The sequence below is a fragment of the Pleurodeles waltl genome, chromosome 3_1 (genome assembly GCF_031143425.1).
Source record: "Pleurodeles waltl isolate 20211129_DDA chromosome 3_1, aPleWal1.hap1.20221129, whole genome shotgun sequence".
NCBI classification, from domain to species: domain Eukaryota; kingdom Metazoa; phylum Chordata; class Amphibia; order Caudata; family Salamandridae; genus Pleurodeles; species Pleurodeles waltl.
The window spans coordinates 271,510,525-271,525,815 of NC_090440.1; positions in this window are offsets into that span (position 1 = coordinate 271,510,525).

Sequence of the window (15,291 nt, forward strand, 5' to 3'; positions counted from 1 at the left end):
GGAGCAGGTTTTCGAAGTTGGAGACAGGCCGGTAGGCCTGGGGCCAAAGCAGTTGTTGTCTTCCTCCTTCTCTGCAGGCTTGTAGGTCAGCAGGCCTTCTTCTTTCTTCAGGTTGCAGGGATCTGATTACCTGGGATCTGGGGAGCCCCTAAATACTGAATTTAGGGGTGTGTTTAGGTCTGGGAGGGCAGTAGCCAATAGCTACTGTCCTTGAGGGTGGCTACACCCTCTTTGTGCCTCCTCCCTGTGGGAAGGGGTGTACATCCCTAATCCTATTGGGGGAATCCTCCAAACTCAAGATGGAGAATTTCTCAAGGCAAGGGTCACCTCAGCTCAGGACACCTTAGGGGCTGTCCTGACTGGTGGGTGACACCTCCTTGTTCTTCTCATTATCTCCTCCAGCCTTGCCGCCAAAAGTGGGGGCAGTGGCCGGAGGGGCAGGCATCTCCACTAGCTGGGATGCCCTGGGGCGCTGTAACAAAGCTAACAGTGAGTAGAGTTAACACATGAAAAACAAACAGCTGCTTGGCCAGTAGTGGCTGGTATACAGAAGGTCTTCGCCACAGGTGATATCTGGAAGTTCATCCTCATACTCTTTTCAGTCGTCTTCTGACGTTGTTGCTTTATTACTTGCTGCCTTCATATTTCTTTGCCTGCATTGAGGATCCAGGAATTTTCTGTAGTGCCTCAGCAGTAGCCAGAGCCTTGAGAAATCCCACCTTTGCCTGCTGAGGAGTCAGATCTTCATGCACCCTCACAGTAGGCTGTTCTGCTGTAAAAGATGCTGCATTATGGGTCCAAATGACTGAGCGGGTCTTTTTCTGTCTCTCACCTCTGCTCAAACCCATACCTCTTTTGAGTCCATGAAAAACAGTGTACTTTCATCGACCATGATTATTATCTTTTCGTGTAAAAAGAGCATATGCCACAGTCCCAGCAGTCCTAGACTTCACAACCCTGAAGAAGCTCCTCTGTTGTATCGCTGCTGTCTAATCCAAGAATATGAGCACTTTTGAGTATTCTATAGCCAATGGGTTCACAGTCCAGCTTTCCTCAGGGTCATGTTACAATTCCAGAAATGTAACAGATTGTCAATGAGCGCTCTATTATTTGGGAAGTCATGCCAGCACCTTGTGTGCTTTTTCATCTGTGAAGAAACAAGTGAAGATGTCCAGGCCCAGGGTCTCCTTAATCCATGTCTCCAGAAAGACTGTGAGATCTTTTACTTCCATGGTGGGGTGGCATGGTGAGAAAAAGAACGATGGATTAAACCCAGATCTGTGACTGGGGGTGAGTGTTTGTATTGTTCAGCACTCCATCCATCATCCTTTTGTGTTGCTAAAGTTGCCCTAAGTGGGAAGGTTATGCCCAGACGTGTGTCCCGTGCTCACTGTGCCACTGGATTCAAACTAGCCTGACTGATCAAGGGTGATACCCTGAAACCAGTCCCAGGATGCTTGTTTCCGGTCCAGGGAGGACCTGGCGTGGCAGTTTGGGCTGGACTGTTCCCATGAGAAACAGGGTCAAGATTTGCATATGGCTGGGTCCAAACTGGGGTGGCATAGTGAGCAAGAGAACGATGGATTAAACCCAGATCTGTGACTGGGGTTGAGTGGTTGAGCATGCTGCATCATTTCAAATGCATATTAGTTCCTCATTTCAGGGCTTTAACTGTGCATGTATACCATGTGTATTGTAAGCAGCCCGAGTGTGGTCATCTAAACACCTGTCTGACCTATGAAAGCAAGCTACACACCAAGCGGGACAGGGCCTCCCCAAACTGAGGAGGAGAGCTGGGGAACTGCTTACCAGAACACGGAGATGTTATGGAAGACAACACTCAATGGCATATCAAAGGCCACCTGACTTGAGAGCTTCCTGGCGTCGCGGAACTTCCTTGTTGTGCTCGGGCACTTACCAGTTCCTGTTGGTGGTCTGCTTAAAGTCCTAAGGGCACGTTCTCTTCACCTCGGCATATCGCGTTCTTCAGCAGAAGCTGTCTAACTAGTAGACACTTTCCTTATATCCTGCACTCCGTGTCGGAGGCTCTGATTCTAGCACTGCTTAAGGAGTCGTTCCTCTTCACTATTAGAACTTCATCTCTCCAAGAATCCCTTCCAACTAAGGAGCAAAAACAATTATCAAAACTTGCAAAAAAATTACTGGTAATGCGCTTGCGCTAAAGACTTAATAATTCAAACACTGAAATACTTATCTGGCTTCTTGAACTCTGGGAATTTCTTCGAGGCACTGCAAGCATATTCTGTTATTTGGCAAACTGTAAAAAGACAAAAGAGAAAACAAAAAGCGAACATTAATATACAAATGTTCCTGATCTGCGCTTCTATTAAAATCTCTAAAAAGGGGACGCGTTACGTTTATTGTATGATGTATAATGCGATTCCCGAATTAAGTTGTGTTATATGTATAACTATTTATTACTGCAGAGTCCAGTGGCTATCCAAGTGAGGAGTAATCAGGCATTTAGGTATGTTATGAAAGAATATTTATAAATGTACAGAAGAGTAGAACAGTACCATATGAACATGGAATAATCACTTCAATGCATATCTCGCTGTGCCATTTCCTACTTACTTCTCATTCAGGAAAAGGGGAACCTTAAGGTATCTATCATTCTTATGCACAACGGGAGGGGGGAATATAAAAGAAAGCGTTTGCATGGTTGAATAGGTAACACTATCTTATGTTTACTGCAGGGAGATCAGCAAGTAGACGTACCCCAGATTGAAGTGCAGGATTCTCCTCTGTGGAAGTGGATGTCCTCTGTTTACATTCCCCTTTTCCCCGTTAGTCGAATTGTGGCCTTGACACTGTTGGGCCATTTCGATTGATAGGGAGGTGGGGATCACTCTTTGTGCCTCTTCTCTTCACTACTGTGGAATATACTCAAGGTGAGAATGTGACAGTGCTTGGGTATGTTTGAAGTTTATGCTTTATTGCGCAATTACTTAAAATCATTGCAACCATACAAGAGGAGACGTTAAAAACACCATAAAACAATTAATACATGCTGGCTTTCTTTGTGCTTGGGTATGTAAAAAATGCATGTGTGTCTGCTTCTGTGCTTGCATATGTTTACATGCATGAAGAAGTTTGTATAATCTGTCCGTCCCTTCATGACCCGATAGTTTCACACTCCTGGTATAATGGTGACTCTACTATATAGGTGATGATTCTTGGCATATTGTGGGAATCCATGGTATCATGATGCCTACCCATTTTATTATGCTGACCCTGTCATACTGGTGCCATTACTGAGAGCACCCATGGCATGATGACACCCTTTTCTAGTTTAGAATTGGTCCTAATATAGTGAAGGTAAAGTGTGCCATATTATGAGAACACATGGCATGACAATCGTATAGCATGGGCCCTGACATATTATATCCATCCATTACATGAGACAGAGATAAATGGACAGGTTATGTACAATTTATCCATATGTTGTATTAGTACTTAGACATGCTTGATGAAAGTCTCACCAAACACACATTTACTGAAAATGAAAAACGTGGAATTTAAGGATGTACTTTTTTGATGTACTGATATTTTTTTGTTTTGGGGAACTGAGTTTATTTTTCTAAAATGAAAAGCTTGCATCTGATAGTAAAATATGTACATTTGCATTAATTGAAAATCTGGTATGATTGTTGAATTTTCAAATATATATTAAATACCATTTTATTAATTCTTTATTGGTGTCACCTTTCTTCAGAATAATCATGGGTGTTGCTAAAGGGTTCTGGCATGGAATTTTAAAACTGTTTCTGGACTTGGATTTTTTGGCCAGTTTGGGAACTTTACAGACCTATTAATTGATGCTCACTGTTCAGGTTCTCTCGCATACATTGAAACCCACAGCTAGGAGCTGGCACTAATGTGTATCAATTGCAAAAATTTTGTCGATTATGGTTACGAGTGTACACTGATGCTTTTGGCTAAAATTGTTGCAAAACATAAAATTTACTCTTGGATTCCTTGGTGTAGTAACTCTTGGCCTATAAACGTGTCTTTTAGTTCTATCTAGATTTCCTTAATGTTACTGGCTGATTGTACGTCTAAATGTGTCATTGCCCTTAATGTTTTCAAACAATCATTAGGTTAGGGGAGACATCATAAAATCACATTTACGTTTGTATTTAAGTTGAATGCCATTTTAATTAATGTTACCAAATCCTATGTGCTTTGTGATTTGCCATATGCTACAACTTATTATAAAAGTCCATTGAAGAAGAACCTCCAACACATATTGTAAAATGTGTAAATCTAATCATATTTTGACTACTTTTACTGGCTAAATATGCCCTAGTTGATTTATTGCTCGACTAATTAAAACCATTGCAATACGCTAGAGAAATAAAATAAAAAAAGTAAATGTCGGACAACGCTAACTTTAAACACATTTTCAGATACAAAAGCTAACTCTTAAAACAGTAAGAACAGTAGGGAAAGGTAATTTTGGTCGTTGGAAGGTCAACTTGGCCAGATTCATTTACAGTCATTAATGGAACTACATATTGAGAGATAAAACGATTCCTCTGCAAGTCATGAGAAAGCAGAATTCCTGAAAAAATTACAGCATCTGGCCTGTCAGGTATAGTATTTCAATCTCGGTGGGTTTAGAAAATTATTTCCCTGAGGAAATGATAAGACATTTTAGTTGTCATTTACGAATTATCAGCGTTCAACTTGTGAAACAGTTATCCCTGGTTAACCTTGGACAGTTTCTTAAGGAACTGTTGTAGGAGCTTCACCCTCCTGCAACAGAATGGAATTGACTTGCCCTTGAGCCACGTTATTACAGCCAGTCCGGATGGGCGAATGTTATGGGTTAAAAACTGCTGTTTTACTAGCTTTCTTCTTTCCAAACCCAGTGTTGGGCAGGTGCAAAAGACGAGCAGCAGGGATTCTTGTTTGTAGCTTCATAAACGGCAGAGTTGATCAGGGAGCTGGTCTTTCCAAGAAGAACGAGCACCTTTGGTGTCAAAGAACACCATTCTATAAAGCAAGAACTGATGTTTTAATCGAGTAGAGAAATGTTTAGCTAAATATCCTTGTGGAGCAGAGTTGAAAAAGACCCCAAAACTGCCCAGGCGTGCTGTCTTTTGGTTAACAAAGCCTTGTCTGTAATGAGTGATAATAAGTGAACAGAGCCGTTAACCACCCTATGAAATGCCAACTTGCCCATGTCACGCTTCCAAGCTTCTTCCATGCCCAAATGTTGCATGACTTGGTTAAAGTAGCTTCCCCATGTTCCTTTTCTTGTATTGTTTTGTTGCACCTGCACTTCTTGCCAGCAGGAATGGGATATGGAAGTGATCTCATCGGACCGTAGTCTCCAAGATGCTTTGAGAAAGGCTTCCTTTTTCTGAAAGACCTGATTTTTTTAGGCCCATCTCCAGTCTGACCTGGGCTGGGAAGGAACTTTTCGGAATGTTAAAAACAGTCTTGTATACTTTTGCTTGGCTGACACTTAAAATTGTGATCTCCCTGCTCTGCAGAACTTAAGTCCCATAGGAAATGGATGGGATGACATGACTTGTAAGAGATGAGTGGGATTTGTGCAGTCCAACTTCTTCTTAAGAAGCTTAAAGCTATATATTAGTGGGTGAACCTTCACCTTGATCGAGAGCAGGTGGTGCTTCCATTTCATCGAGGTTCAAGGTGAACTCCTAGGTATTTGTATGACTGTACCACCTCGACCTTTTTCCCTCCCAGGAGCCAATTGAAAGAGTTATGATTTGCTCCAAGGAGGCACATCAGTTTTGTTTTGACCATGTTTATTTCTAGGCCTTGCTGGTCCATAAAGGTTTTAAGTACTGTGAGACTCTGTTATAGGTCCCTTGGTGTATGACTCAATAATAAAATGTCGGTGGCATATTGAAGGCACGCGACTTTCTCTGAGCCTAAGTTTGGCAGAAGGCTGTTTGCTTGTGCTAGCGCACTGTCAAGATCTGCCAGGTAATAATTAAACAATAACGGAGCCAAAACACAGCCTTGCTTTAGGCCGATCTGTGTGGATTTTCTTTGTTAGTCTGGTGCCGTCTCCCATTTTAGTCTGCACCCAAGTGTTGGTGTAAATATCAATAATGGCGCTTAGTAGGTGGTCAAGGATCCCCCATTTGGCCAGCATGGACCAAAGCCTTCCCCTCGGGACCCGGTCGAAGGCTGACTTAAGATCAATGAAGCAAGCATAAAGTCTAAACTCCCTATATCTGGCATTTTCCACAATAAGGGAGAGAGTGGTTAGATTTGTTAATGTGCCCATGCCCAAACTGAAGCCTGTTTGGAATCTCAGGAGTAGATTATTTATATCTGCCCAGGTTTGGAGATGCTTTAACAGGCAGGATCCATACAACTTGGCTTCCACATTGATCATAGCTATTAGTCTGTAATTTGAGGGCAGAGCCCGATTACTACTTTTGTAGATTTTGTGCATAATACTGCCTCTCCATGATTCCAGGATCTGTTGGGTTTGAGCAATGATGTTGAAAAGTGGTGAAAAACACTGCACCCAGTATTGAGGGTCACTTTTAAAGATTGCGTTCCGTAGACCATTGGGTCCGGCAGCCCCTTCCGACTTCATTTTCTTGGTCAGAATGACTAATTGTTCTGGCTCCCAGACTTGATCATGGGTTACCTTCTCCGCAGTAGCCGGAAGCTTCCCCTCTGCTTAATATGGGATGTGCACAATTTGGGCAAGTAAAGTCCTCACCTATTCCTTTGGGGGTCTGATACTGCTCAAAGACATTTTTGAACTATGTTCAGTTTTTACTAAAATGCTTTAAATTAAACAATTTGCCACCACGTTGCCCTCAAAGTAAAACCAGTTGCATGCCTCAAAATATCAAGCACTTTTTCAAAAGATGCCACACCAAACCTACTCCACCTCTACTGAACACTTCCTTGTCCTTACTGGGGGCCATACCTCCCAAAACGTATACTCCTGGTTCCTGCCTTGTATCTTCACTGAAGGGGAAGACAAGCTGCATGCTGAAATCTCCTCGCTGCCCACAATCCTTCTCTGACCTTCGCAGGTAGCCAGGCTTCCCTGCGGTCTCACCTCCCATCTCCAGCAAGGCATGTAATGCGGTTCTAGCATGCCAATCAAACCTCATCCTCACCAGTCATTCTCTAGGACAAGGATCCATCAAAGAACTAGCCAACAGACAGAGAATGGTGCCCACTCCATTCCTTGCAGGATACAGTGCTTCTCAAAGCTAGTGATAGCAGGTGCCATTTTGATCATTGGCCCTGCTGCACATCAGCAGCAACCACCATTCCACAGCACGCCGGAGCCTCACAGCTATCAAGTACAGGGATCCCCTGTGCCACTAGGCACTTTGCCACTCTTGCCCACGTAACAATGGATGGCCTACCCTAGTTGAAATGCAGTATTATGCCTGATCCGGTATGGCTACATCAGGAGCCAGCATAAGGCTCGGCCTACTCCACTGGCTCCTGGCCATGACCTCTCGGTTAACTGCTGCTATCAGTAGTAAACACATATTTACCTGAAGCCTGAATCTAACTTAGAGATCTCAATTTAAGTGGGCTAATATCCTCCGAGACACGTTCTTAAACATTTTATTGCTTTGAAGAATCAGCTAAGCTCTTAAAGGCAGGAAGTGATGAAAAACGGAAATTATTACAGAAATGAAGTATTTTACACACTTCAGGGCATATTTATACTCTGTTTGTGCCGAATGTGCATCAAAAATGTTAACGCACATTCGGCGAAAACCTTGCACCATATTTATACTATGATGCCCGACCCCACGAATGTCAAAATTCCACCGTGTGCGTCATTTTCTGGATGCGGGAAACCACCTTGCGTTAATGACATGCAAGGTAGGCGTTCCTGAACAAAAAATGACTTTAAGGCCTGTGCGTCTTATTCATATTTCCGTGTCATTTTGACGCACAGGAGGGGCGGGCCTTAAAAAACGGTGCCCAGCCTGCTGTGTGCCACTTTTTAACACCTGGGTGAAGGCAGGCGTTAAGGGACCTGTAGGCTCATGTCCATGGTCTCTGACCATGGAAGCAGTCCACAGGTGCCTGGGGCGTAGGAATGGCGTTAGCCGGCAGTAATTTATTTGACGCAAACCAGCGCCGGCGCTGGCTTGCGTCAAAAAGTATAAATATGGGCCTTCATGTGCTGTCTGTTTTATTTTTATAGTGCACATGGCATAATGTGATCGTGCCTTTGCGACCGCTGGCTTCAGAGGTGGCAAATTCAGTGCCAAGAACACAGTGGAAGCTCATCCTTATGGACGTCATTTGCGGCTCCGCTCTTTTTGTTATCTGTCAATTTATTATTGCACTAATAGTGAATATATAAGGTAATATTCACTATTACCATAATAAAAATATGCCCTTGCATGGCAGCTGAGGAAAGTAAAAATGTTTTTAAATGTATGTTGTGTACGTGCTTGCGGGTGAAAGTATGTTTAGGTGGGCGAGTGTGTGTGTAAGTATGAATTTGTGTGTAAGTGTATGTGTATGTGAGTGAAAGTGGAGGTCAAAAGGCGCATGGTCACTTCTGCTACCCCTAGCATTTTGTTGAATTGGCACCCATGGAGAAGAAGGGAAGGTTTTATGTGTTAACTAGTTGGTTGGTTGACATAGCGATTCGCCAGAATCTTGTCTATAGCTTGTATGTTAATTATGTTTGCCAAGGAAGAAAAGGCGTGCAGGGGAAACCAAGCCTGGTGTGCATGGGGCAAAAACAAAAACACATTCACTCTTAACTTTGAAGATGAATGCTGATATCCTGTCACCACCCAGGTTCTAAAATTATGCTCTATGCCCACTGCCACAAGTGTGACCTCCAGAAACTTCAAATTTACTCCTCAGCTGCCTTCTTGTCACCTAATGTGACGAAAACCGTATTCCTACGTGTGAGGCACATTTTCTATGACTTGCAGGATTTTATTGTATCTCTTTTAAAGACTATAACACGACATCTATGGCAAATGCTAACACCCTTTCAGATTTAAACCTCATTTGAAGAATAAGAGCACATTGTAGTACTAGTGATGGATTTTTGATTGTGTAATGTTCTTTCATTACCTACTTCTATCTGCGATAGAGCTTTCATGCGTCCCGGTTCCATATATGAATAATTCAATCAGTCGAGGTTTAATCTTTGCCCACTGATGCTGAACTTGAAATGAAATATACACAGTTTTAAGTATCAGAAAGCAAAGAAAGACCTGGAACTGAATGAGCAACTCACATCTTCATTTCAGAGCTCTATACCATATATCAGTTGTACTGTGACATTGCTTATTCATCCATTATTTTGGAGCTTTTCTACATCACAAACTTGGCCCAAGGGCAATAGAACATTTTTTCATGAGCACCACTTACATTACACATTTTGTAGGCATGGGAGTTAAGTGATTTACATAAAATCTCCAGATATTGAACCGAGGCTGAGACTCAGAGCTCATTCTCGCCGTGAGGCCACATCTCCATCTCTTAAAATTGGAAGTGGCACTAGAGTTTTAGGGCCTGATATACAAAGCATTTTTCTGGTTGCAAGCGGACCATCAGGCCATTGGCGACCGGAAAATGCTTTTTGCCATGTACCAAAGGCAAAATGTGACTAACTTGTTTTGCAATTTCAGAATTAGGAAGGGGTGTGTTTATGCCGTTCCTTCCTAATAACGAATCACACTGGTATGTATGATTGTTTTGCGACAAAACATTGATATTTTACTGATGTTGTGGAGTAGGTGGTAACCCATTTGAAAATGGGAAGGAGCCCCCAAGGGACCCTTTCCCCTTTACGAATGTGGGCGCAAATATTTTTGTTTTTGTGATGCATCCCGTTTCTTGCAATGCATCTCCAATCTTATGCTACACTCACACAGACACCTTTGCACTATGGTGCAAAGGTATGTGCATGATGCTAGGTGGCCTGATTGTCAAAGCACCTACAAAAGGTAAAGGGACAATCATAATTATCTTTAACCAGTTAATCAGATACTAGGTGTGAGGCTGACTATAGTGGAGTGAAGGTCTGCCACGCCCAGTGTTTCATCCAAGCAGATTTTCTACCATCTACTTTTTGTAGGTCAAAGTGTTTCAGCTAGACAAGATCCCAGGCTAAAATTGGCAATTGTTCCACAAAGCCAACTATGTTATTACTGAGCTCATGCTAAAAACATTGGTTTTGGAGCTAAAAGCTCAGAGCTGGACAAAACTAGATTTTGAAGCCACCTATATTTCCTCTCCAAGGATGTACATTCAGGAACATCCACTTTTTCATTTTCTATACCCAGCAGTGTGGGGTAAGGCTGAAAGTGTAGATAGGCAGGTAGCCATAAGGACAGATATGTTCACCAATAGGTTCCACTGAACCAATTTTCCTTCAGAAAAAAGCTGACCCTTGTCTACAACAGCTATTACTTGTCCTTCAGAGGTGGAAAAAATGACGAAATGCTACTTTTCTCCAACTGCTGAGAAACCTCATTCTTGACACTCCTGCAGCTGGTAAATATTCAGTGCAGGCTTCTGCGCACTAGGGTTCTCTCCATCCAGGGCTTTAACAGGGTACAGTGCTGTGTGGTCAGTGCAAATTGCTGCCTTGCATTATTCTGCACCATGGAGGAAATCCATGGGTGAGCATGGGTATTTCCACGCATTCACTCATGGCTTTTAGCAGAATCCCAGATTTACCATTAGTGGTAGACCTCGGCATGTGCCAAAATGATATGCCTCCCCAGGTAAGGTGTAACAAGAAGAAACATCTGTATATCTCCTCATTTGTTCCTCATTCTATGTGTGCTGCATTCTTGCTCTTTCCATTTCACGCAGTGCAGTGCAGCAAGGTGACTTTCTGCATTGTGCTGTGTGAAAGAACAATAAATCTGCCCCTGGGTATCTTCATTTCATCTGATCTTACTGCTGGATATAATCTGTGCTGCAGAGGCATGAATATCTACAACAAGAAATAGCTATTTTAGAGTTTTTTTCAATTATACTACAATACTCTGTTCATGCTATGATACAATCTCATCTCTATGACTTACTAAAGCTGATATATACGTAATACACCTTTGCAAAAAATGCACAGAATAACCTGAACTGTGATGCATTTTCTTATATCTATAACTAACTTCAGTGAGATAGAAATTAACTCTGTGAGATGAATGATCCTAAATACACATAGTGCATGAGCTGTAACATAATGAATGCTCAATAGTATTGCACTTTCACTCCTCGCAATATGCATTAACTCCTCCACTGCTGACATACATGTAATTTAAGTGATATAAACAATTTCTGTACAAATAAAAGATAGATAGCTCCTTTCGAGAAAAGTGCAGTACAGTTTGTAATCTAAGAATGGATGACTCGTATTTATAGAGATTGTAACTGCTGGCAAGATTACTCCAATTCTAACATACAAATTAAAGTCTAAGGGTCTGATTTAGAATTTGGCAGAGGGGGTTACTCCATCACAAACGTGAGGGATTACCCATCTGCTGTATTATAATCCCATCATAGACTATGGAGATCCTAATGCGGCGGTGGGATATCCATCACATTTGTGATGGAGTAACCCACCCGCCAAACTCAAAATCAGGCCTCTAATCATTAGACCCTCATTATGAGCGACCTTGTAATTCCAGTGGGGGCAGTAACAGTAATTAACAGCCCCACTGGAAATAAGATATTCTCAGGAACACTGCAGATCTTTATACTTTCACCCAGAGATTTCAACAGAAAATAGCCAAAATAATAAATTTCCACACTACTGAAGTTGCCGGTACCACTGGTGTCGATAACTCCGGAGGTGGGAAAACAGTGGCTCATGTATTAGACCACTCATAGTGAGAGACTTACTAGTTTAATGTTAATCCAAAACACTTCTCTGAGAACAAGATCCTTGACAATTCTTGATGAAAGCACAATTAATTCCAATTTACTGGCAAGAAGGTTCTGGCTTCAGCAACTAAGTAGGACAATTGCCTACCAAAGGATGCTCTAAAACATGAGGAACGTATTCCCAATGAATCAAAGACTGCTATCACCACTGCAAGTCTCAAGCAGCAAATGCTGTTCACTCCGGTCTTGATTCCACTTGGATGTTTCATATAGTGCAAGCAGCGTAGACACAAAGCCTCACACCAAGCAGCATCCACAATCTGTACGCACCATTGACCTTCTAAAGTACCCTTGACGTTCTGAGGATCGTATCTCCGTGCATGCCTAGCATACACCTCTAAGCAAGGTCCACTGATCATAACAACAATCCAGGGACTGGAGAATTCCCTGCACCCACTCGTGTCTAGTTTGTCATCCTATCCCCACATCCTTTTTCAGCATGCCCGATTTGGTCTGCAAAAATTCCCAAAACCTCTAGTCATCCTCTAAGAAACATTAAAAAAACGGTTGCAGCCAGAAAGGCTAGGATGGCCCTTGGAATTAACGGAAGCAGCTCTTGTCAGTCCCATTTGGCATAGCAATATCAAAGGAAAAACTGCTTTGGCAGTCCTTTATTTCACTAGTTATTTCCTTGCCCTCCCAGATGACTAATCGCAGTTAAGTGCCCAGTAGAGGGCAACATCCATGCCCTCCTTGGCCCAGAGACCACGCCATTGTTGTCTTGGAGCAGAATCATTACTTTTCAGGCAGAAATGTCTATTTATCCAATGTGGTACTGAGAGGCATACTGGTTTTGAATAATTTTTCTAGCATGGAGTACTAAGTACACTTATTAAAAGTTACTTTTCCACTAAAGTAATCAAACATCCACTTTATCTACTGAATTAGGGTTTTGGCACTAAGAGGAAAATAATTCTGAATCATTGTTTTTAGCATTTCTAGCATTTCCCCAGTTGGGGATTTTAAACATTGTTACACCTAAAAAATCTAGCTTTAACTACAAATGATTTACTTTGAGGGCATACCATTTCCAATGTGTAGTATGCTACTTGCATATATTTTAAGCATCCAGCATTGTAGGCTACGGCACACTTTAGAGGCGGCTTATATAAAATATAAAATGTACTGTTAGCTGCTGGGAAATGTTCTACCCCCAGTTCTGAGCTATTTTGTATGTTTGAGGCACTTTGCACTTATGTCTTCCCAACTTTTGATCCCGACAAAGAGTATCCAAGCTATATTTTCATCTTTTTCCAAACCTTTGGGATTCTAAAATAACCCAGAGCTTGTGAACTCTGTTGGGGAACTTAGAAAACAGCCAAAATATAGCAAAGTTTGATTTTCCTTGGAAATGTGGGAGAAAGTACTGTGCAAGAAAGCATATATGTTTTTTTTTCAAGAATTGCTCCAATACAAGGTTTGCTGTGCTAACATCATAATCCGCCATGCATCTTCCCAGCTTTCAGTAACAAGGAACAATCATATTTGTGGAAGAAAACCACAAGTTTTGCATTTTCTAACTGGTTCCTATTTTAGTAGTCTAATCTACTTGCAGTTCGTGATGGAAACAAGTGAGAGACCCATGAGTGAACCCAAAAAGCTATACCTTTCTGAAAAGTAAATGCAATTCTGAATTTAGCGAGGGTCCATTTATGTGGATTGCTCATGGTTTACTGAGAAAACTAGTAATTGAAATCACACAATAATGAAAATAAGTAAGAAAACACTGCAATTGATTTAACAAATTCATCTGTAATGTTTGGTCCCAGTGGTCAATTTACAAAAGTCATATACCATTACATCTATCAGACCCGTCTGGTCGCAGGGTTACGTGGTGTTTGTTAGTTGCCCAAAACCACACAATACCCATACCCCAAAACTGACTTGCAGCATATATAATATTCCACTGTGCACTGACCATGCAGCAATTCATATAGTAAATCTATTGAATGAAAATGGCTATGAAGGAATCCTATGTATTTTTTAAATGTGCACAAGATAGTGAGTTTGTGAATTGTGGCTATTTGTACAACTCTGACTTTGGGTTTACCCATATTATTATGTGACTCAGAGGGTGTTTTTTCCAAAAAGTATTCTTTCTTGCTTACATTTGGAAGCCATAAATTGGAAAGAAATCCGATGGATAACAACAAGCATTCTATCGTTCTGTATTGCTACACTTCTCCCTGTAAAACAGTACCCTACCTTTGTTTCCTGGCCTAGGACCCATGACAGACAATGCCCCAAAACACAATATAGAGATATCAATTTATTTACATGAAAATGGCTCATTTTGGTGATGTGGGTAGCTGCAGAATTTGGGCCACAGGAAAACTTTTCAAATCCAGACATTTTTGGCACCTAGGCACCCAGAGTAGTCAAGGGAGGTGTGACTTGTGTGGACCCAAACAATAAAAAAATAGAATGGACACAGGAGCCTTTGTGCCATCTCTGGGATGTGGAGGGTGGGTGTTTACAACCAATGGTTCCCCAAGGGAGTCAGGAAGATTGTTGCACAAGAGGGAGCACATTGTCATGATCGTGGAAGGGGTCCCTTCAACAAAATGTTCCCTGGTGTCTAGTGGGTGCTATATTGCTTGCGGATGGCAGTCCGGGTGCAAACACCAAGCAGGGATGCACTTGGAGAGGCAGCACTAGAAACAGGAAATTGCCCTCTTTCCAGCTCTACCTCTCCAGTCTTGATCAGTGAAGAGAGGGTTAAGTTATACCCTCTAAACACCTCTCAAAGTGAAAGCACACTGTTCCTTTTACTTTGTCTCAACATTAAAAAAAACTCAGAACGCAAGGGCAGCTTCTCACTTGCATCTTGACTTAAATTCTATTGCCATCGTTCACAGAGACCTAATAACAGCAAGTGTAGAGTACAGAAAAATGCAAAAAAACAGGGATGACCATCTAGAAAAGTCAGATTTCTCACACCTGGTAGGCTTGTACCAACATTGGAAGATGATGCATTATTCGAACAACTAGAACAACCAGAATGTGAGCAGCTGCTTTTTGCAGCATATGTGTCTTTGGCAATTTGTTTGCATGAAATGCAGCCTCTCATCCAAAATCGGTGCAACACTGAATTTCATGCTAAAATATAGAACAAAATGCCAGGTTTGCATTTTGTGTAATTTTGCATAATTTTTCCAAGATCGAGTATAATAATTACATGAATTTCATGCACCTTACACTTTGCTAAATTAAATGTCCAGTCAGAAATACTTGATTGGTTTCCTTTGTCAACTCCAGTGCTTAAAAGTGACAGAGATTTACCATGGGAAATACCGCTACTCTCTCATCATAAATATCTGCTTATTTAAAGCAATGGGCAATTCTAAATCAACTGGTTGAGTCACACTACAT